At 40.9% G+C, this 23,351-nt stretch overlaps 2 long non-coding RNA genes across 3 annotated transcripts in view; one reads left to right on the top strand and one right to left on the bottom strand.

Moving 5' to 3' along the window:
• Positions 1–220, top strand: part of LOC121133532 — a 60,212-nt gene extending 59,992 nt beyond the window's left edge. The window contains exon 4 of the long non-coding RNA XR_005870400.1: positions 126–220. This is a non-coding gene — a long non-coding RNA (uncharacterized LOC121133532). The remainder of the gene's footprint in view (positions 1–125) is intronic.
• The window catches only part of LOC121133530, a 301,793-nt gene extending 294,177 nt beyond the window's left edge, over positions 1–7,616 (bottom strand). For both annotated transcript variants that reach the window (XR_005870398.1, XR_005870399.1), the window contains exon 1: positions 7,481–7,616. This is a non-coding gene — a long non-coding RNA (uncharacterized LOC121133530). The remainder of the gene's footprint in view (positions 1–7,480) is intronic.
• Positions 7,617–23,351: the final 15,735 nt, after the last annotated feature.

The following is a 23,351-nucleotide window of genomic DNA, read 5'->3' as shown; positions in this document are numbered from 1 at the left end:
TGGTTTGGGACACTTTACCCTGGAAGGTATCTATAAGAGCTTTTCCATAATATCCCAAACAAAACATGGATATAAGCTTTTAGAAATCTCATTAAAACCAACAAGATTCTTATTTTTCCCCACAGGGACCACAAAAATATTACCATGCTGTTGGGGAAGTCTTTTGTCAATAAAGCACTGTTGAGCCAATAGGAATCTAGGAGTCCAGGAGGATTCTGGGAAGGAGAAACACAGAGAGTTCGAGATGTAACCACCATGGGGTAGGAAGCCCGGAACTATTCTCCGGTAAGAGAAATACTTAGATTAACAATTATGGGGTAATCACTTAAGTCAGAGCTAGCCAGTAAGAAAAAAGCAAGGCCAACAGCTTCATAATGAATATAGCCTCCTTGTGTGTTTATTTGGGACTGATGCGGCTCTAAAACCAAGCTGGCGGGAAGGCTTCTCTCTTAAGGAAAAAGCTTCTCTTTAAAAATGGTGATCAGGAGCGGGATTGAATTTCCACGTAGAATGACAAAAGCTTTAAAGGAATTTTAGAAACAGAAGAACAGAGAGAAGCACAGATTTTGGTAGCAGGATTTTTCTCAGGTGGGCTCTGTTTTGCTAGCAACAAGCCGAGATTCACGCGGCTTGCTTACAGGAGTCTTCCTGACTCGGCATAAAAAGAAAAAAAACCCAGCAAGGTTGTTTTAAGAGGCTTTGCTAATGATTTAAAAGTTGTACGTACAGCTGGAAGAGGCAGTGACCACTTCTCCAAGCCGGGAGCTGGAGTCACGCTTATGCCCGCCATCTTGGAAAAAAAGGCAGTTTAAACTGCCACGGTTTTAACAGATAAGACACGTGGCCAGAAAAACATAAAAATTTACGGTAAAGTCAGACTTGGATGAACAAAACCTCTAAAGGTTTACAGTGTGTTTAAAAATATACGTAAGATTGAGAGAGAAAATAGAGAAGCCGGCTGTGGTGGCGCACGCCAGTAGGAATTGCTTCAGAGGCAGAGGCAGGCAGATTTCCAAAGAGAAACCCTGTCTCAGAGAAAATTAAATAAAAATGAAAGAAATAAAGTAATAATAGATAAATAAATAAGCCACGTAAAGATGGAAAATACACAGAGAGTCTGGATACTGTACGCTATTGTGTTTTTCAGGTTTTTCATTGCTAAGGAAGGAACTGCTTCTAAAGTACACTTGATTATAAATGCTGCTGAATTAATTCAACTTATATCTTTTGAAAATGCCTTGACTTCAAAATTTAAGTATAAGGATATGTTACTTGGAAAAGGAGTTTTAGTTTATGTTTCCACAGAAAATGAAAAGCTGAGGATTCCTTCCAGGCTTCTGTGGTTTGACGAACCAAGACCCCCGGAAGCAGTGGACTAGGTGTTCCAACAATTGAGACAGCTAAGATGATGCAGCTTTACAGACCCCAAAAATACACACTTATACAGGTTTCTGAGTTTTGTCATGATCCCCATGGTATGAACAGTGCCCCTTTACAGCACGAAGCAGTTTGGAAAGAGCGACATTCTAATTCCCATCTTGTTTATAAACCTTGTTTTCATTTAAATGGGATTGTTTATAATTGGTTAATGATTACAACCAATCTCATTTTTAATGGTAAAAAAGGGAATTATGGTATGGGTATTGTTTTTCATTTATTGATACAAATTCAAGGTCAATTTTATGATGTGTATATTTCTCCTCTTGACTAAGTATTGTGCTTATACTGATCTTTTAAAATGTAATTCATAATTGAATACAGACTATAGATAGTTACTTAGAATTTATAGTTAGGTAAGTTAGGTTTTCTAGATATACAGAAATATATTTGAGATAGATAAACAGTCTTCAAACCTCTCAAAGGCCTTCAGAAAATGGCATTTAAAATGGTTTAGGTTTTTTCTTGACAATGAGAAATGTCTGCTCCTGGCAGCACCAATTACATCTGAGAGGAAGATGGGCATCGAAGAAACTCGTTATGGAATTTACTTTCAACATGGCAAGATTAGCCATTTGGGCAAGAAACTGCTCTTGCCTAGACTGTTTGACTGTTGCTGTATAAACTGAACATGCAGGACCCACAGGAAAGTGACTGCTGAACTCAGTCTTACAGGGTTCCTGCTTCATGGAAGAGTCTACGAGACTTTCTGCAGGACAAAGAAAAATGACTGACAGACTGCCAATGCAGATGGACAGTTTTGAAATTTCCTGCTTTGCTGAGAAATCTTCTGGATACATTGTGGCCTATGGGCTGAAGATGGATGCCCCAAGTTACAGAGGAACTTTGGGTGACTATCCAGGTAGCAAGATGTATCTGTCAATCCTAGTGTTTATATATTATCCTTCTGTGGTCTTTGATGGAGTTGAAGACAGATAGTTATAATTATAGTTTTCCTTAGTTATGATAAAAGATAAGCTACATATAGAACTTTGGACTCACAAGAATGGGATGGATGATATTTTCTTTAAATCTTGCTAAAATATTGTAACTATATTCTTACTTGATAACTGTTCTGTCATATACAATTTGACTATGTTAAAGTTAAGACCTTTCCTTTTGTTTAAACAGAAAAGAGGAGATGTTGGGGAAGTCTTTTGTCAATAAAGCACTGTTGAGCCAATAGAAATCTAGATAGGTGGGACTAGGAGTCCAGGAGGATTCTGGGAAGGAGAAACACAGAGAGTTCGAGATGTAACCACCATGGGGTAGGAAGCCCGGAACTATTCTCCGGTAAGAGAAATACTTAGATTAACAATTATGGGGTAATTACTTAAGTCAGAGCTGGCCAGTAAGAAACAAGCAAGGCCAACAGCTTCATAATGAATATAGCCTCCTTGTGTGTTTATTTGGGACTGATGCGGCTCTAAAACCAAGCTGGCGGGAAGGCTTCTCTCTCAAGGAAAAGGTTTCTCTTTACACCATGCAAACCATTTATCACAACTCAGTCAAGTGACTAGTAAATTCTCCCCCAAGAACAAGGAATTACTTAGCACCTTCAGAGGATTAAATAAATTGCTAAATGAAGCACAACTCATGGTGTCCAGTGTCTTCTACTAAATGGGCTCCCACAAATAGTCACATGTTAAAGAAGGCTTTCCAGAAGAGATCATCCAAAATCCATTACCTTCATTCTCCATTATTAGGAGAACAGCCTTATTTCACTGCCTTCTTGGCAATTGAACTAAAACTTGCTCTGGAGCTGAGGACTGGCTCAAAGGATAAAAAGAGCTTGAGGTCCAAGCATGGCGACCTGAGTTTGAGCCCCTAAGCCCACAACAGAAGTGAAGACTTTGCTCTTGAAAGTTGTCCTCTGAACTCCACACACAAAACTTTGAAAATACAACTTGCTCTCTGGGTTATTTTTGATGAGTGAAAAGGAGTGAGAACACATAGTTGATTCAGTGATAAATACCTCTCACAATTGTCAAAGTACTGACATCATAGTAACAATGGCTGCTTCTCTAGACGCTGTTATACATGGGGCCCAGAACAGTTTCTCTTATGTCAATCATAGCCTACATAGCTTCCTTTTTCTTTTCACTTTGTAGATAACTAATGTATCAGGGCATGTTGAGTAATGGCTAACACCTGCAAGAAGGACCCTTAAACACCTCAGATATTCATAAAAGGACGTATGAGGGGACATATTGGTAGGTTTCTGTTCTCCGAATAATATGATAATATTCATATTAAAAACAAGTTATTAAGAAGCTAAAAATATGCCATGGAAAAATGAAAGCATCTTCAACAAATGGTGCTGGCATAACTGGAGACTGGCATGTAGAAGAATGCAGATAGATCCATGTCTATCTCTACACACAAAACTTAAGTTCAAATGGATCAAAGGCCTCAACATAAATCCAGCCACACTGAACCTCTTAGAAGAGAAAGTGGGGGGGTACCCTTGAACTAATTGGTACAGGAGACAGCTTCCTGAACATAACACCAGTAGCACAGACAGTGAGATCAACAATTAATACACGGGACCTCCTGAAACTGAGAAGCTTCTGTAAGGCAAAGGACACAGTCAGCAAGACAAAAAGGCAGCCCACAGAATGGGAAAAATGTTCACTAACCCCACATCTGACAGAGGGCTGATATCCAAAATTTACAAAGAACTCAAGAAGCAAGTCTCCAAAACACCAAAGGATCCAATTAAAAAGTGAGCTACAGAACTACATAGATAATTATCAATAGAGGAGTCTAAAGTGGCTGAGAGGCACTTGAGAAAGTGCTTAACATCCCTAGCCATCCATGAAATGCAAATTGAAACAACTCTGAGATACCATCTTACTCCTGTCAGAATGGCTAAAATCGAAAACACCAAGGACAGTTTATGCTGGAGTGGTTGTAGAGAAAGGAGAACACTCCTCCACTGCTGGCGGGAGCGCCAACTCAGATGGCCACTTTGGAAATCAGTATGGAGATTCCTCAGAAAAATGGGAATAAGCCTACCACAAGACCCAGCAATTCCACTCTTAGCCATATATCAAAAAGATGCACATTCATACAACAAGGACATCTGTTTCACTATGCTCATAGCAGGATTTTTTGTAATAGCCAGAATTTGCAAGCAACCTAGATGCCCCCAACTGAAGAGCGGATAGAGAAAATGTGGTACATTTGCACAATGGAGTACTATCCAGCAGAAAAAAAAACCAATGCAGGCAAATGGATGGCACTAGAAGAAACCATCCTGAGTGAGGTAACCCAGTCACAAAAAGAGAAACATGGTGTGTACTCTCTCATTTCTGGATTTTAGACATAGATCTGGGGAGTGCCAGCCTTCAATCTTACTGCCAGAGAGTCTGGGAAACAAAACCTTCATTCAATGGCTGATGGAAGCAGAGGCAGACTCCTACACCTAAACACTGAGCTGAACTCAAGGAACCCAGTGACAGAGAGGCAGGACTGATGAGCAAAGGGGTTAAGACTGGGCTGATTTAAACCCCAGAAACAGCTGACCTGACAAGGGTTACCTCTCAAATCCCAAACTGATGACTGGGAATCCAGCATAGGACTGATCAAGACCCCCTGAATGTGGGTGTCAGTGAGGAGGTCTAGACAATTTATTGGACCTTGGGTAGTAGATCAGTATTTATCCCTGGCATACAAATGGACTTTGGGTGCCTATCCCACAATGAGAGATGCTCTCTCAGACTGGACTCTTGGGAAATGACACACTATGGACACCCCATGGAGGGCCTCGACCTCCCTGGGAAATGAGGGGGTATTGAGGGTGTTGGTGGGAGGGCATGGAAGGAGGGGAGGGAAAGGGAGAGGGACCTGGGATTGACATGTGAAGCAACCTTGTTTCTAATTTAAATTTAAATTTGAAAATTAAAAAATAAAAAATAAAGGTATGTCATTTGTTGAGATTTATTTGACTATTCCTGGTCTTTTTGCTTCTATATGAATTTTCAGATTATTTCCTAGTTTTGAAGAATTTGTTTAGTATTTTGAGAGAGATTATATAGCATCTATAGGTAAGTAGCTCTGGGGAATATGGACATTCCAACCCATGAATATGAGAAGTGTTTTCATATGTATATTTTTAATTTTTATCTTCAATGTTTTATAATTTTTATTATAGAAATCATTCACTTTCTTAGTTAAGTTCATTCCTAGGTATGATTGATTTTTGCAGCTATTGGAAAATTCATTGTTGTTACATAGAGAATAATAATCCTGTGTGTTAATTTTCATATAAATATACATTGCTGGATTTGTTTACCAGTTCTGATAATCTTTTGAGGGATGGAGCAGCATCTCAGGTAACACAGGCTGGTTTCAAACTCACTGTGTGGTTGATGTTGGCCTTGAACTTCTCAACATCCTGTATGTCTGGAATTCTGGGATTATAGATGTGCCCTGCCACACCCAGCTTGAGTGGAGTCATTTGTTCTTCTAAAATTATATCACCTAAAACATGGATCATTTGATTACTCCTTCCCTTTTTGTACCCCATTTCTTACTCTTGCCTAACTGTTCTCTCTAAAACTTTTAGTAATATACTAAACAATAATGGTGAGGGTGAACTCCTAAGTTTGCTCTTGATATAGAGAGAATGTTTTTGGTCTTTCCCTTTCCAGATGAAATGGTGTGGGTTTGACATATAGAGACTTTATTTTGTTTAGTCTTTCCCTGGAAGGTATCTATAAAGAGTTTCCAGAATAACCTTGCCTTGTACACCCCAAGCAGCTAAGGGACGTCAGGGCCGGAGCTCAAGGCAGGAACCTGGAGGCAGGAATTGACGTAGAGCCCATGGAAGAGTGCTGACTACTGAATTGCACAGATCGCTTTTTAATCAACTTTGGACCACCTGCCTGGGGTGTGCCATCCCTCCTTTTCCCCTTCCACCTCCTCCTGTGTGCCTCCACTAGCCTTCAAACAGCTCTTCTTGAATTTTATTATTGTTACACACACACACACACAATCCTCCTGTTTGCCTCCACTAGCCTTCAAATTTTATTATTGTTACACACACACACACACACAATCCTCCTGTTTGCCTCCACTAGCCCTCAAACACCTCTTCTTGAATTTTATTATTGTTACACACACACACACACACACACACACACACACACTTCCTAAACATGTAAGCCCCTTTTAACATTTAATTTTCCTTGAAATGACCTAACGGTATCAGCACCCTGGCCCTTTGGTCAACAGCTATCATGTACTTCTCTTGCCTTTGAAGCAGGAACAGTGCAGAACTTCACCAGAACCTTAACACCCCAAAGCTGTGACACTAGAAAGGAAGCGAGGAGCTTCCAAAATCCACCAATGATAGAACCTGAAAGAAGCTGAGACTAGAGAAGGTAAGAGGTATAAGTCAGCTGGCGGGGGGGGGGGCAGTCTACAGGGCCTCTGGCAGTGGAACCAGTATTTATTCCTAGTGTATAAACTGGCTTTTTGGAGCCCATTCCCTATGGAGAGGTACCTTGCTCAGCCTAGACACAGAGGGGGGGAGGGCCTTGGTCCCGCCCCAAATGATGTGACAGACTTTGATAATTCCCCATGGGAGGCCTCACCCTCCCTGAGAGTGGATGGGGGTCAATTGGGGAGATGGTGGGAGGAGTGGGAACATGGGAGGGAGAGGGAACTGGGATTGGTATGTAAAATAATAAAAAAAAGAACCAAAGACAAATGCTTAAAACAACTACAAGGCCAGGTCACTAAAAAGCCCAAAGGAGACACAAAGAGATAAACAAGTAGTGAAAGATTTGGATACCTGAGGCTCACAAGCTATAAATCTGACCTTGGGATGTTGGTACTCTGAATCTTTGAGAGTCTAGGTGTCAAGATACAGATGTAGAAACTGGGCCTATGAATGCCTAGAACCAACAACAATGAACAAAAAGGAACAGGCTATTGCCTGCCTGCAATTCCTCTCTTGGACCAGCAAAAGAACCCCTAAGAAACATTTCATAACAAAACCAAAATGTCACAAACAAGAAACTTATCTATCACTTACCAGTCCCAAAGAGGTCAAGGGAGCTGATAAAACGCAGTAGCTCAGTCAACAAGGAGGGCATGCACAAGAGCCAGAGGACCCACACAGGCGTACACTGAAGCCTGTAGAACTAAGGGAGTGGGCTTTCTCTGAAAGGCTTTCCCAAGCCAGCTGTGGATTGGGTAGCTTAAAGGAAACAAACTGGGGGTCAGGGCTTGTTTAGCTGACTCAGGTGTAGGCCATTAGTATTCTTCACAGTCAACAGCTGTGGAGTGTGATGGCTTGGGTTGGTGCGATGAGAAAGGGAAAGCGTCTGGACTGTTCACCCAGGACAAAGGTGCTCAGGTATCTCTGGATTTCAGATAACTTGTGTCTGTCTAAAAACGGGTACCCAGAAGATGCAACCACAACAAGCAGGTAGGCCAGAAATGAGCTGGAGAAACTGAAATGGTTCAAGCAGCACTGAGATGGATGACTGAGCTCACACACCTGGTCATAACAGCCCATCACTGATAGGTGGGGGGACCCAGAAGGTTTGATGGCTCAGTCTTTGTCTCTCCACAGAAGTTCCCTAAGTGGAAAATAAGACGTTAAAGTACATTCCATAAAATGTGTTTTTATAGCGTTATAAAAGTTATACATAATTGTTATAAAATAAACACATAAAGCTAAAAATTTACAGCCACCCTCAAGTCTTTTCCCTCTTCCTACTTACCACACCCAATTCAAATAGCCTTGAAGGTCACGTTAGCCACAGAATAGTATTCGTCTTTTTGCGTACTTTGATGATACACACAATCTTTCCCTTTCTGCACACTGGTCAATGTTGCACATCTCCTGCACTTCATTGTATTTAGTCAACAGAAAGTTACCTATCTTCCAGGTCAGTAGAGAGAGATCTGCTTTCATCTCCCCAATGGGCTTTACATACAATTCTTAAGATGATTGTAGGTTTTTGTTGTTGTTGCTACTAATGTTGTTTTGTTGTTAGAATTTCCTGAGCATTTTTGTAACTAGATCTTTGTGCATCCATTGGTAGAAGGAATTTCCAGAAATGAAATTGCTGGGCTAAAATGATGAGTCCATTTGAGAGCTTTTGGTTGAAGTTGCTAGCTGGTTGTACAGCGTGGCTGCATGAATTTATATTTTCAAACATTTCTTTAGTGCGTAATTTCCCCTGAGAATAAAAGTATAAGAGACAAAAAGTAAAACCCGGAGACCTTTATGGGGGATGTAGAACAAAGAAGCAAGAAAACAAAGGTAAAGCTGGTGTATCACCCCGGTCCTGCCAAGACCAATGAGTCTTACACCCAGCAGGAAAGAATTGAGAAACTGCTGGTAATTAAATATGTAGCATGCCAGAATTTGAAGAGCCAGTTTCTCAGTAATAGATACTTTTAAATCGGAGGGCTTCTTGGGAGTGGAAGGACAGTTTCTTACCCACCTAGCTGGTTTTCGTTCAAGGATCTCTGTGCTTTACTCCAGGAAAGGAGAGGACATTTGGACAAGGTTTTCTTTCAAAAACAACAAGTACAAAATGTTTGAGTAGTAGTAATTTACTTCTAACACCCCTCAGAATTCCCAGAAGAAACCAGATCCAGCCCGGTCGATGATTAAGTCATTTGGGTGAAACGGGGTTAAAGTGAGTTGACATCAATAAATTGGCTCTTTCTGGCCTTCCTGAGCTGTATTAATAAAAGTGGCATGAAACATCTTAACCCTATGCTCGTTGAGCTCCAAAGCAATCCATTGCCTTTCCATGATGGGATTTCCTAAGAGAAAATGAGATATGTGATCCCAGGATAAAGTCCCCAAAGTAACCACTAAGTACCTGCCAAGAAGCTTCCCCCTTGAAAAGCAAGAATGAAAATCAAGTCTTTAAAGGCACAGCATTCCAGATGCAGAGATGCCTGCTTCTGCCGTTATTTTCTCTAAACAAATCACCTGTAACGTGGGGAAAACCATCAACTCCACTTGCTCCTGCCCACTCTCCTGCTGCCCCACTCTGCCAGATTTCCCTTCTTCAGAGAAACATTTCAGTAATCTATCTCCATGGCCTCCAAGTTATCCGTACTAGCCTGATGAAATGTCTGTCAAAACCTCAAATGAGAAATTACTAAGATTATGATTCAGCTCATATTTTCATGATAGTTCTATGAAGGGTGCTTATGTTGCGTTATAGTCTCCTGGGTACTTCCGGGTGGACATATTGAAATGCATAGTAGGTTCCTGCCAATGCAGTGGTCAGGTTTCCATCAACAGATCAATGCATTGTGTTTTCTTGTTTAAAGGTGTCTAGTTTAATATATTATTGATTCATTTACACTGGATTCATAGCCAACAGTTCTGTAACTCATGCCTGAATGAAGCTTACCAAACACATGTATTTTCCCTGAAAGGTACATCACAGCCTCCTGGTGATTGCAAATACCAAATGACACTTCAGAACTACACTGATGACCACTGTGGAAGGGTGAAATCACCATCAAAAACACAAAAATATGAAATTAAATATGCATTTTAAAAGGCAAACAGGCTAGGAGACAGTCAGTAAAGCGCTTGCGATGAAAACGTGAGGACCTGAATTCAATCTCCAGCACCCACCCGAAAAATCTGGGTGTGCTGGCAAACGTTTATTGTCCCAGTACTGCGACGGGAAGAGGGGACAAGTGGATCCCTGAGGAATTCCATCCTGGACTAAGCTGCAGAGAGGCAGAGAGAGAGAAACAGAGACAATGACAGACAGACGACAGACAAGACAAAGAGACAGAGACATGCATTTGTAGAATAAACGTAGCATGCCGCCTATTGGAACACCACTAGACATGTGCTGGGTGACTCGATCTTTTAGGTTCTCTGTATTTGTTTGTAAATGACCATGAAAACACCATGAGCATTGATTCTGGGTAGTAAGCCTTAGCAGGGATACAAAATCCTAAATACTGGACTGGTAATATTAAGAATTAACTATTTTCTTCTCAGACTAAGGCAAATCATTTCCCCAGAAGCTATCTACCCCCAGATCAGCCCCTTCCTACTCCTCTAGGAGTGTTCCAGTTTGGATGGATCCTCTTTTGGTACACATACACACACACATGCCACATATATACATATGTGTACATATATTTATACATTATACAGACACACATACATACATATACCTATGATACATATATTAAAAGAGGACACACATGTAAGGGAGAACACATACCTCACTTAGTATTTTACTAATACTTTCCAGGTCCATCCATTTTTCTACAAGTTTCATAATTTTGTGTGTATATTCTATTCCTTTCTTGATGGACAATTCCATTTTCTTGCTCCTGTGACTAGCATAGCAGTAAATGTGGATGTGCAATGTCTCTGTGATAGTGTCCTTTGGGTATATAGCCAGGAGTGACATAACTGGGTCACAAGGTAGTTCTATTTTTAGCCATTTGAGAACCTTCCATAATTATTTCCACAGCAGTTGCACTAGCTTGCACTCCCACCAGCAGCAAACAATGTTGTTCTTTCCCCCACCTCCTTGCCTGCATCTGTTGCCCTATGTTTTCTTGATGATAGCCGTTCTGTCTGAGGAGAGAGGTGGAATCTCAAAGCAGTTTTATTTATCTTTCCCTGTGACTAACAATGTTGAACCCTTTTAAAAATATTTCTTGGCCATCTGATTTTCTTCTTTTGAGAACCCTATGCATTAAGCCATTTGTATTTTTCTTACACTTAATTCCTATATTTCAGAATTTGGTGACAGCAAAGCCTTACCAGAGTAAAAGCCATTTATTCATCCAACAAAAAGTTATACATTGTGTAGCTGCAATGTGTCAACCACTCTTCTAGATATTAGAGAAACTACAATAAATTAAAAGAATGAGGTACCCCTGCCTTGTTACAGCATATATCCAAAGGCAATTGAAGATGGGTGGGTGGATGGATAGATGGATGGATGGATGGATGGATGGATGGATGAAATAACTAATTAGTCTAGGTTAACTTTAATACATAATATTTTCTTTATCAAGATAGGAGTTTAGAGCTCAAGAGATAATTAGGATGAACTGGGAACATGAAAACCAGGTGTCCTCCACTGAAATAGAGTAGCCTTGTTCTGACTCCCAGAAGTCAGCATTGTTGAGGAAAATAGCCAAGATTGGAAGGAGCCAGTAAGGACTAATGTAGGAACAAGGGCAGGGATTGAGAGGACCATTAGAGTTGGCAATCAGTATGAGTATCTCAGATGTGGTGACATTCAGAAGAGCTCATCAACCCCTGTACCATGTGGCCAGAAATAAACATTCATCTACTCTTAACATAGTGAAGATAAGGGGCCACCTTAGTAGTAAAATAGGCACAGGGAACAAAACAGAGGTCTGCTTCTAAAGTTGACTACAAGATGGGCAGCCTGATCATTCTATCAATGTTTATTGAGTGACTCTTACTTGTGGGTCTAATCTTAACCACTGAAGATACAATGAGCAAGAGAGGAGACCACACTCCTTTACTGATGGTGTCTGCACTTGTAGATAGCCAACAAACCCACCCTAAATAAATGAAACAAAGAAGGAACATGGAGAAGGTGCTGGTGGAACGGCAGGAGCAAAGGTCATGGACACCCAAGAGGCAGTGGCTGGAGCCCATTCGGTTGAAGGGAGAAGGGGCTGAGACAGACAGCCAAGGGGTGCGTGACTATGCAGGTAAAGGAAGGGGAGGAGGAAGCACAGGTTGTTTCATGATGATGGACTTTTAATCCTGAGGCGGTGGGAAGCAGAGGAGTTCTGTGATGTGCCATTTAAACATGTTTTAGTTGTTTAGGAAGGAGACTACAGAGAACTTGTGTTAAGGAATAGATGTAAAAACACCTTTGATACAATGCTGACTCAGCCCAACTACTGCCCACCCCCCCATCCCTGCTTCTTACATTCCTTTGTCTAGGAATATTAATGGCAGAACCTGCGGCAGGGCCTTGGCAGCTGCAGCTGGGGACAGAGTGACCCAACTGTGAGACAAACTAACCAAGAAGTCAAGGGCAATAGGCTGACTCTCAACTCATTTACACATCTTTATGTGGGTGAGTTTTTAAAACTCTAAGCAAGGGCATGGAGCACAAAGACCCCTATACAGTGTTTTAGTTTTTATTAAGTCCCCAGATGAATCTAAAGTGTGAGGGAAGTTCAGGACAACCGGTGGAGACCATTGCCATCTGAGGCCACAGACAGAACCCAGGGGTCATGGACCCACTCATTACACAATCCCCTAGTGCTGATTCCACCCAGCTGGAAGCCTCACGGCCCAGCACATGAGGTGTCCAGGAAGTGTTGCATTTTACTGTATTTTCAACCAGGAGGGACAAAGGCCCTGTGCTAAAGAGGGATATGTCTATATCTGTGCCTTGGGGATTTTGTCTAGCAGAAGTAAGCAAGATGATTGTAGTTATGAAGACAACCTGTGAAGATGGTCGGAGAAGGGTCCCCATCTTCAGCATGAATATAACCACTGGCTGCTAAAACAGGCTGCTGAGCTCTGCCCTCCAGAATCAGATTCGGTGGGGTTGGAGAAGAGCGATTGGCTTTGCTTTTCTGACACCTTTCCCAAACACTTTCCCAACAATCTCCACCCTGCAGGTCGGAAGGGCATGCTCTGAGAGCTATCTATGTGCTACCACTGGCTGAGTGAGTCAAACAGGTAAGAGGCAAAAAAAAAAAAAAAAAAAAACAAGAGAGAGAGAGAGACTGGCATAGGCTGAGAGACTGTGTCTGGGTAAACCCAGGACCATGAGTGGTGTTAGGTTTCAAACCTAGGATAATGGCTGAGGTTCCTATTTGACATATCAAAGTGGACCTGGCTGCCTAGTACTCCCAGCATTCCTCAGTCCAGATCTGTTACAGGGCCCTCCTGGCTGGCATAGCCCACCCTCTACCTTAAACTCTCTATCCCAGGGGACTGGGCTACTCTACCCTATATAAGCCCATCACTTTGGTTGCCCTCTTTGTACCTTTGGGCCTCCTGGCTGCTGCACCTGGTTCCCCCTTCACTCTCCTCTCCCCTCTCCTATCATCCCCTCCCCCTCTCTTCACAAGGTACAGCTCAGTCTGGTCATGTCCACTCGGGACTCTCCCAGATGTCCCTGCCTCTAGGCTCTCCCTTTTATCTACAATAAGCTTTCTCCTCCTCTGTACCTAGGAGCAGTTGTGTCCTTTCCTTTTTATTTCTTTTTATCATTCAGATGGTGCAACTGATTGACTGGAGGAGAGCAAAAAGGAAATTGTTCAAGATGATGAGCGACCCCTTTTGAAATATTTATTTTCGTGCCTCTCTAGGACATTTAAAAAATGTTCTTTCTCTTCTCTATTTGGGTTTTGCCCCTTCTTCCAACCTGACTAAATAGTATAATAAATTTCAGTGCTTTATTTGTTTCACCAAATAAAAGGATGCTTGCCAATATCTGCTGGTCTAATATCATAGCTCAGTTCCAGAACATCTGGTAGTGGTTATTTCTAGTATGTTCTGGAATCTGTACTTAGGATGCTTAGTTCCTAAACCAACCCACATTTGAAAAGGAATTGCTAGTGCGTGTGCTTATCAGGGTTAATATGCCTGCAGAAGAGCGAACAGCAGATGCGGGCCAGGTACCATTCTCCGGTGCCAAAACGATTTCAATAATCTATAACTCAAAGGCTGATTCTAGCACAACAAATGTATGAAAAGTATGTCGATCACTGATGAATTTTTCTGGCAGATAAAAACCATATAACCTCTTGAAATGTGTTCTCCATGCACATAATGAGGTTGACAGACCCACTTGTGTAATTTAGTAAGCTGGTGTAGTGTTGAGACAATGGTTAGTAGAGTTAAGAGTTCATTAATATATAAAAATAACAGAGGCATTCTTTTTGTTCTCTAGCTACAGTACAAAGCATGGTGTTCAGACCTTTTCATCATGCCCTTTATTTAGAAAGTGTATATTCCTAGGACTGGCCTCAAGCTTTTTGATAATCTTGGCCGGAACACCAGAATCTGCATTTAAAACTATAACCATAAGTTTCAGAATCAGAGACAGGCAATATATTCTGGGTCCAATTAGTGTAAATCCCTTTTAGCAAGGAAGTTTGGTGAGAGTCAAGGTTTCCACACATCTATGTCTATTCACAGTTGCATACTTAATCATAGATTTCTGAGTCTAGAAGGAGGCTAACCTAGATTAACACCAGCAGTTGAAAAAGAAGACCCTGCTGAACATCCTGTCCCCTTCCCCTCCAGCATTCAGTGACCATCTTGTTAATGGTCCTTTGTTTTTGTGGCCATCCCTGTACTATGCTGTTAGTGCTCATCAGATAATGATATTGCTTGCCAGTCACTATTATTTGTTAGCTAAAGATATGGTTTAAATCAGTATGAGAAGGGATGCTAATAGCCTCATTTTCCTTCTTCTGCAGGTACTGGTCACTCACACATGCAGACAGTCTCCACTTAAGATGGTACAGGCTTTTCAGCTTTATGATGCTATAAAAGATGATGGGCTTTCTGTAGAAAGGGCACTCTGAATTTCAAATGTTGATGTTTTCTCTTGCTAATGAGACAGATATGCCCTCTGTCATGATTCTGGGAGCTGTAGCTCAGGGTTAGCCACAGGTTCACTATAGAGACAATAGATATGCTACAGATTGCAGAGGTGCTAAACTGTGAAGTTAGGTAGGCCATTCAGTGCAATTTGCCTTAGGGCATTTTCAATTGACCTTATATCTATCTATTGGGGTGCAGCCCAGTTTAACTTGAACAATTGGCCATACTTCCTGATATGCATTCTCTCTGCCAGCTAATACTGAAAGATTCTAGTGATTTCTTTTTCCACTTTTCACTAATCACTTACGTAATTAACACACAGTAAACTGAAGATATTTAAATTCTGCAACCTGATGACTTGTGGCATATAAACATATTCCAGAAACCAATTGCCAAAAGCAAGATATATGTCTGTCTGCCCCAATGTCTGTGTCTTTAAGTGACTCCTTCCTCCCCTTCCTGCCCATACTGCCAGAAGTTGTTGAACTATTTTATGAAGTGATTGGTTCTTGAGAATTTCAAGTAACAGATATGCTCTTTTTTTCCTCTCTGGCTTTGCCTTCTACATACTGATTTTGAGAATCACCCATGTTGCCAAGTATCAGTAGTTCTTTCTTTTATATTGTTTAGTTGAACTTCCTTGCATAGATGTGCCATTGTTTGTCTCTCTGTTCATTTATTGATGGACACTAGGATTCCTTCCAGGTCCTGGCTGTTACAAGTAAAACCACTATAAACATTTGTATACATGTTTTGTGAGGGGCATATGTTTTCAATATCATGGTAAATAACTCAGAGTAGAGTGGCTGGACCATATGGCAAATGCAGGTTTTCTTTTTAAGGCACCAATAAACTCTTTTCAAAGTGATTTTAATCCATCAGCTGTGTGGGGTTCAATTCTAATACATAGTCACTAGCACTTGATATGGTCACTGTGTTATGGAGTTTCTTATAGCTGCAATTGGCATTTTATAATAACTTGAAATTAAGAGTGGCCAATATTATCCTTGTTTTTGAAGAAAATGAAAAAATTAGATATAAATATGAGAATCCAGTAAAGTCGATACCAATCCCTGTCAAAACTCCAGAGCAAGCAATCAAGCCAGCAGTTAGTAAATATTGTTAAAGACTGGCAGCATTGCTGGCTGCTCACCAGGGTTTGGTCTCAACAGCTCATACTGAGCAGGGATTATTAATATTTTGCTAAGGCATTATTAGGTCACAAAGATAAGAGTGGGAATGTAGGATATAATGACTAAATACAGCCATCAGCATCTGGCAGTGGCTTTCCGTTATGAGAAAGTTTTCTATGCACCTAGGTGGTTACAGCCAGCTCCTCTGGGTTTGCTTTTGTTTGCCATTCATGTGTCTCCTTGCTCTCACTCTGCAGCAGCAGGGATTTCTTCGCTCGCCTTTGGGTAACATCCAAATCCTCCAACCACCACATGTTTCATGACACTAATTTCTGTTTCATTGTGTACTTTTCCACTCACAATGGCCCTCTTCCAATCTCCTACATGTTTTTCCATTTAATCTAGTTGTCAACTCATGGTATTTTTATGAAAAATCACTTGTACGTTGCTTGCCCATAAATTTTTATAATTTTCTAACTGGTTGAAACATGATGTCCCATTATACCCTTACTCATTATATTATCTACTGAATATTGAGTTTGGAAACAATCTTCTAATGCTAGTCATTGGACTTATAGCATCTAACATATAATGAGTTTTGTTATGCCGTTCATACTGTCAGTATTAACCTTTGCCCAATTTAGTCTTGTTTTCAGTTTTGTTTGTGTCCGTTAATACTAGTCATTATGAATTTTGATCAGTTCTTAATCTACATTGAGTCTATTATTCTAAAAGTTGAATAGCTTCCCAAACCTGTTTCGATTGTCAGCAAGAAGTAAATTAATAGTGGTTTTCCTGAGTTGGGAAGGAAAAAAAAGTCTCCTTATGGATCAGACATGGTCATAGTGTTTTCCCCTAGAACACTCCCAAAATGATTCTACAAATCAAATAATGGTAGACATTGCTGCAGACTCCTAATGGTTCTTAGAGAAGAATGTCACCAGAGTAAAAATAAATAGCCTTGGCTTTTGTGTTAAGGACAGCTAGAAAGATTGTTCACCATCACCCCTTTTCCTAGATTAGGAAGCAGTCAATAAGGTGATCCTCAATCTAATGAGCTAACAAAGAACCTAGACGCCATTCAGAGATTATCAAGATGAACCACTAAGGTCAAGGAACCAACAATGTATGCAAATACTCAAGACCAACTGAGACTGTCTAACTAGAAATACAAGACCACAGAGTATTGCTTACCTAGACATATAAGGTGAAGAGCTTCTTTTTTGGGGGGAAGGGGAGTCGGAGGGGTCTGGTCTGTGGTCTATGAAGACAGCTTCTCTTAGCTTATGAACATACTATAAAACAGGATTCTAAATGTGTTTGAGAAACTATCCTGAAGCACTTAAATAAAATCACATTCAAATGAGCTAACAGAGATGGGCCAATTTCCCATTCCCAGCCTGGAAAAGTGTGTTTTATGGGGCTTTGTTGTTTATTACACACTACAGTTTGAATTAATAGAGTTCTCAGAAACATTTCTCAAAATACAGTATCATAATCAGCCAAGGAGCTTGTTAAATGTAGTGAAGGGACCAGCCCCCTGCTTTAGCAGCCATGGCAAGCTGCAGAAAAGACATGCAGGCCTCTGCTGCACATGTCTGACCTCGCTGGGCCTGCCCCAGCCACTAGGAGGTCAGATGCCCTCCTCGAGGCAAGGAACCAATCAGAATTTAGCTGGTGGAGTTGTGCTTTATGGCTCTGGGTGTGTTTTATGTACAAGTGTGCAACAGTGACATGCAGAGCATAGCAACCACCCTGGGAGGGCCTATGGGCCATAACAACCAATTGACCAATCAACACAGGACAGGTCGCCCAAGCCCGGAAGCATACCAATCTTGAGACTGTTGTGTACCCCTAGATACTCCCCTTAGGCTACCCAATATATCCCCCACCCCACAGCCATCCACAGTAGCGAATAGATGAAAGGCCTGAGCTAATGTTTGCATTGAAGTGGATCTCCTGGTGATTTAGGGAGTTCCGAATTTGGGCACAACAGTAGATTCTTATAACCACCCGAGATCCTGCTATGGGGAGAAAGCCTAGGAATTCAAGTAACTCACAGTTTCAGTGAGTCCCGAAAACCACTCCTTTACACCTTTGAAGAGGGTTGCAGTATCACAATCAGGTTCTAATGTACAAGATGTTCCAGATACAAGGGAGCATTACATAACTTTCCAAACTTTGTGATTTGTAAATCATGCTAATATGTCATCCTAAGACTACCTACCACTGGGGAATTTTCCAAAAACAATTAAAGAACTTATTAAATTGACAATGCATAGCATACCAAGCTTTCTACATTCCATTTCATTCATATAGACATCATGATCTGTCCTTACACTCTGGTGCTTTGAAAGCAAATATTTGATGGAACTTTGAAATTAAAGTATCTCAAACTTAACCTACAAAAGATGTAGCTCACCTAGCTTAGTGCCTGACATATAATAAGCAATTAGTAAATGTTTATTTAGAGGAATAAAGGATGGATAAATGTTGGCTTACTTCATCTTTTCCACTCCCTTATACACTTCAGTTTACTACAGAAACTACTTCTACCATCTGCTGTGGTTCCAACCAAAGTTTGAGTACTAAACTGTGATGAGCTGCTGTGATATTAAGATGTGCGGCTTTGGGAGATGCTGGGATAATAAAGATGGATCTTTTCATGAATGGGTTAAGAATCTTATAAAAGTGTTTTCATTTTTTCACTTGCCCCTCTGCCTTCTCCCATCGGACAACCCAGAATTCATCACTTACAGAAGGCCCAGCTGCAATGGCCATCTTAGAAGCAGAGAGCAGTCATTCTCACACAACCACCTGCTGGCATCTTGACTTTGGACCTCACAGCCACTAGACTGTAAGAAAATAATTCCATTCTCTAGCTGTTACTTCGTCCATTATTTTGTAATAGCAGCACACATAGACTGAGACACTGCTGTGGTTTTAATGTCAAAGGCACCCTCTCCCCCCTGCCAGGCCAATGTTTTGAAAGCTTGGTCGCTTTCTAATTTGTGCTGTTTTGAGTGGTTCCAGAAGCTTGCAGAGCTGAAATTTGGGTAGAGGAAGTAGTCACTTGAGGCATATCCTGTCCTGGCACCTTCCTGTGTTAGCCTTTGCTTCTGCTTTTCACTGTCGGTGAGGTTGACTGTTCTGCTTGAGCACACCCTCCCCACCATGATGGACTGGTAACTTCGAAACAATGAGCCAAGTAAATATCTCCTCCTTAGTTAGTTCTATTAGGTGCTCTGTCGCCACAATAAGAAAGTCCCAACTAGTACAGAAACCATCCACCAAGATTTCCAGGTCAAAATCTAAAGCTAACCATGAACCACAATTTCATTCCTGTATAATTAGTCTCTTCCTACTCTGCATAGCTCCATAATTTGTTGAAAAAAAGGAATAAAATGAAAGATATTGGAATAAGTACCATATATGTATTTGAGATTATGTCTGATAAGTATATAAAAAGCTATTCTACACAGTAAAAATTAAAAAATATAGTTGAAGAGTTTTATGGAATCCTTTCAGAAACACATAGCCATGTTTTTAAAAGAATAAATATCATTTGATAATATTTGAACAAAATGATTAATAAGCTCAAACCAATAGAGCTGTCTGCAAGGGGTAGGGGTGTCTCTTCTGCCTTTTAATCTAACCTGTCAATATAATAGACAGTAGGAGTTAAGGCATATTTTTCTCTGTGCCTACTGGTTTGAGCTTAGACAGAGATGAGCATCTTCATCTCAGAGGAAAATAAAGCACACCAGCTTTGGACCCTATTCCTCTTGACACACTGAAATCTTCTTTTATAACATTAACACCAACTTGATTTGCAGGGCTAATGGTCTGATGGCCCAAGGTGAACACTAAGCTACCCAGCTACCCTCTGGGAAACTAGTCTGTGTTAACAGTATACTTCTCATCAAATGAAATTCTCGGCAGGGGGCCAAGCCTCCACCAAAGCTGATGTGACAGCTATATAAATCCTGGGTGTCAGGAAGCTGAAGAGGTAGCTCAGAGGTTAAGAGCACTGACTGCTCTTCCAGAGGTCCTGAGTTCAATTTTCAGCACCCACATTGTGGTTCACAAACATCGGTAATGAGATCTGGAGCCCTCTCCTGGTGTGCAGGCATACATGCAGGCAAAACACTATATATAATAGATAAATCTTAAAAGAAATACTGGGTGTCAGGAACACTACCTGTTTGATGTTTGAAAAAAAATTATATATATATATACATATATATATTTCTTCATGTGTTCCAGCTGACCTTCTGATTTAATTGGGTAAAACTAGTATTTCATAGGAAGTCAAATGGAATTTATCAGCCTTCAGTGCAGAGCATATTCATTAAGCACCTGAGTGAGGACACATTTAGACAGAGCATCCTAGTCAGAGAACACTCAGCTTGGAAGGTCATTTCTACCCATGCCACCAGAAGGCAAAAACTTTACTCCAAACATACCAGCTAGTCTGGTTACCCTTGAAAAAGTAAATAGTATAGAGATTCAAAAAATGAATCTCCTACCTCCAATTTAAAATAAAAAAATCACTTTTATTTTTTCATTTATTCCTTATAAATGCACTTAATCAGCACTTAAGCACCTACTCTGTTCTAATTATTAAAAAAGACAGAGAAAAAAATTCATGAATCCCTGCCCCAGTCCCACAGAAACCCCATTTACTTATAAACTTACAAGTGAGGTTCCACAGAAGACTCCAGTGATTGCTGTACAATCCTTAATAGTACTGCCCATCTGAGAAGACTTGACAGTTTATATGCATGTTAATATCTGTCTTGGGTAGCTGCGTATCCAAGTCTCAAGTTTGGTGTAGACCTGTGCTTTCCAGATTCACATAGATGTTCAGTTTCGAATTTTTTTAATTCCACAAATGTGTCTGTTGCATATGAAATGAGAACATAGACACACTCAGTCTGGCAGAGTGACTTGGTTAATGCCAGTCTTTACCTTTTCCCTGTCATAAATTAATGGTGGCAGGAACCAGAAATCTCTTTCCAGAGGCAGACATTACTCTCATTTGGTTTTTAGAACTGGACATTCCTAATGACAAGAATGCTTCCTAGTTACTATGTAAGAAACTGGATTGGGTACCTGTGATGCACAGGATAAATATCCCAGAGCTTTTACCATTGACAAATTTTGTTGCTAAATTCATCCACTAGTCCTTGTGTGTCTCTAAGAGTTATACCAATCATTATAAAAATGGGTCTCACCAATATGGTGATGCATCTCTAACCCTGAGCCCAGGAACAAAGTAACTCAGGAGCTTATAGAAATATGAAAATAACAGATAATTGAGGACATTACACAGTAAGCTTCAATAGAGTCTCCTGGAGAAGTACAGCCTGCCTCTTCACTTGCAAACCACACAGGCTGGAGGCACTTAGCTCATAGAGAAAAATACACATTTGGAAATTTATAAGCAAAAGTGATGAACCATTCATGAGTAGTCTGTGACTCTGAGGGTATTGAAAAGACCTACAGAGAGATGAGTCACATGTCCCAGTGCCAGAATACCCAGGCCAGACTCATTTAGCACATCTCCCCTAAGGAGCCTGGAGAATAGAAGTGCTATCGCTCACTTCTACCAGATTGTGTTCATAATATCCAATAAGCCTCTATTATCCTCAAATAACCTCGTGAGAGAGAACTATGGCATATGGGGTAATCTAAAAGAGCACTGAGAGAAAACTGTCTGCCCAGAGTCCTGGATCATTAGTTAACCTCCCTGGTCCTCAGTTTTCCTGACTCACAATATTTGCATGAATTTGTTGTTCTGGTAAATTTACATAATAAATACAGAGCTTCTGAGACACTGTATGCAGAGTACATTGCCTGGATGAGTGAATGTTGGCTTCTTGGAAAGAAAAGCTTTCATGACTCTCATAGCACATGCCAAAGGCTAGATTTGTGTATATAATTGTTATATTTACCACAACCAGTGGAGAACAGATTTGTCAAGCCTAATTAGTAAGAATGTGAGTGTGAGCTATCTCAGTGTTCAGCTGATAGCAAAGATGCTACAAATAAGAACAGAGGGTTGGGTTGCAGTCAGTGCCCACCATGGGAGGAGCATCTCTCTGTGTGACTCTATTCTTTGTGGCTCCTTGTGCTTTTAGACATTTCTTTACATGTCTGGGAAATATCCTCCTTTGTGAGTCCTATCCCCATGAAAGAAGCCAGAAACCTACTTTCCTTTCATCCCTTCCAATTAGAAGGCGAGTGTATTTGTTTGTTTTGGTGTCAATGTGACCAAATATCTGTTAAGAAGCAACTGTTCAAGATGAGTCTACCATGGAAGAGAGAAAACATGGGGGTGGAGTGTACAGCTGGGATCCCACCCCTCTTCCTATCTTGGTGAAACAGTAGGTGGAGAGTGGACAGGCATAGGACCTGGCTATAGGTCCCCAAAGCCTGTCCCCAGTGAGGGACGTCTTGCATTGAGAACTCATCTTCTAAAGCTTCTAACCCTTGCAAAACAGTAGTACCAACCAGGGAACCAAAGTCCAAACATACATTTCACACTCCAACCACAACAGTAAGCATGTGACATTATTTGTATGATAAGTTACATTCAATCAAGGTCTCAGCTCAGAAGAGGGTGTCATAAAGGGAGAAATTGGCATGTAGGATCCAGTCTGATAAAAACTTGGAAAGGAGATCTGAGGTTCAAAAGAAGCTGCATCCAGATGGGGTAGAGAGCCTGCTGCTGAACTTAGCAGCATTTAGGAGGAAACTCAGAGTCCCTGTGCCGGGTCCATACCATAGTAATCTCTCTGCCACACAAGCTGATGGTGTGGCTTGGCTTCTATACCTAGATCTCTGACTCTTTCAGGCAGTCTGAAAACTGCTTTATTATCTTTTCTGCATAAACTAACTAGAGTGTGTTCAAGGTATTTGTGCCCAAGTAGCATGGATTCCTTAATCTTCCCTTGCTTTTAACTATACCCCCAAACAGATCATTAAATGGGGAAGTGGAACAATCATTCCTACTTAGACAAAAGAATGTGGTGGGAGTGAGATTCATCATGGTCCCTCAATCTGAGTATCCTTCAAAGTCCCATTGATTTATTGGCTTGAATCAATCTTCTGTTGACTCCCCGCTAGAGTCAGTCCTTTTACCGACTCATGTCACCCAAATGTTTTGATATTTAGAGAAAGATTGAACCTCTCTGTAA

This window comes from Mesocricetus auratus, unplaced genomic scaffold (genome assembly GCF_017639785.1).
Source record: "Mesocricetus auratus isolate SY011 unplaced genomic scaffold, BCM_Maur_2.0 Super-Scaffold_100022, whole genome shotgun sequence".
Taxonomy (NCBI): domain Eukaryota; kingdom Metazoa; phylum Chordata; class Mammalia; order Rodentia; family Cricetidae; genus Mesocricetus; species Mesocricetus auratus.
The sequence above is the reverse complement of the archived record's forward strand: the minus strand, read 5'-3'. Positions and strand labels throughout refer to the sequence as shown.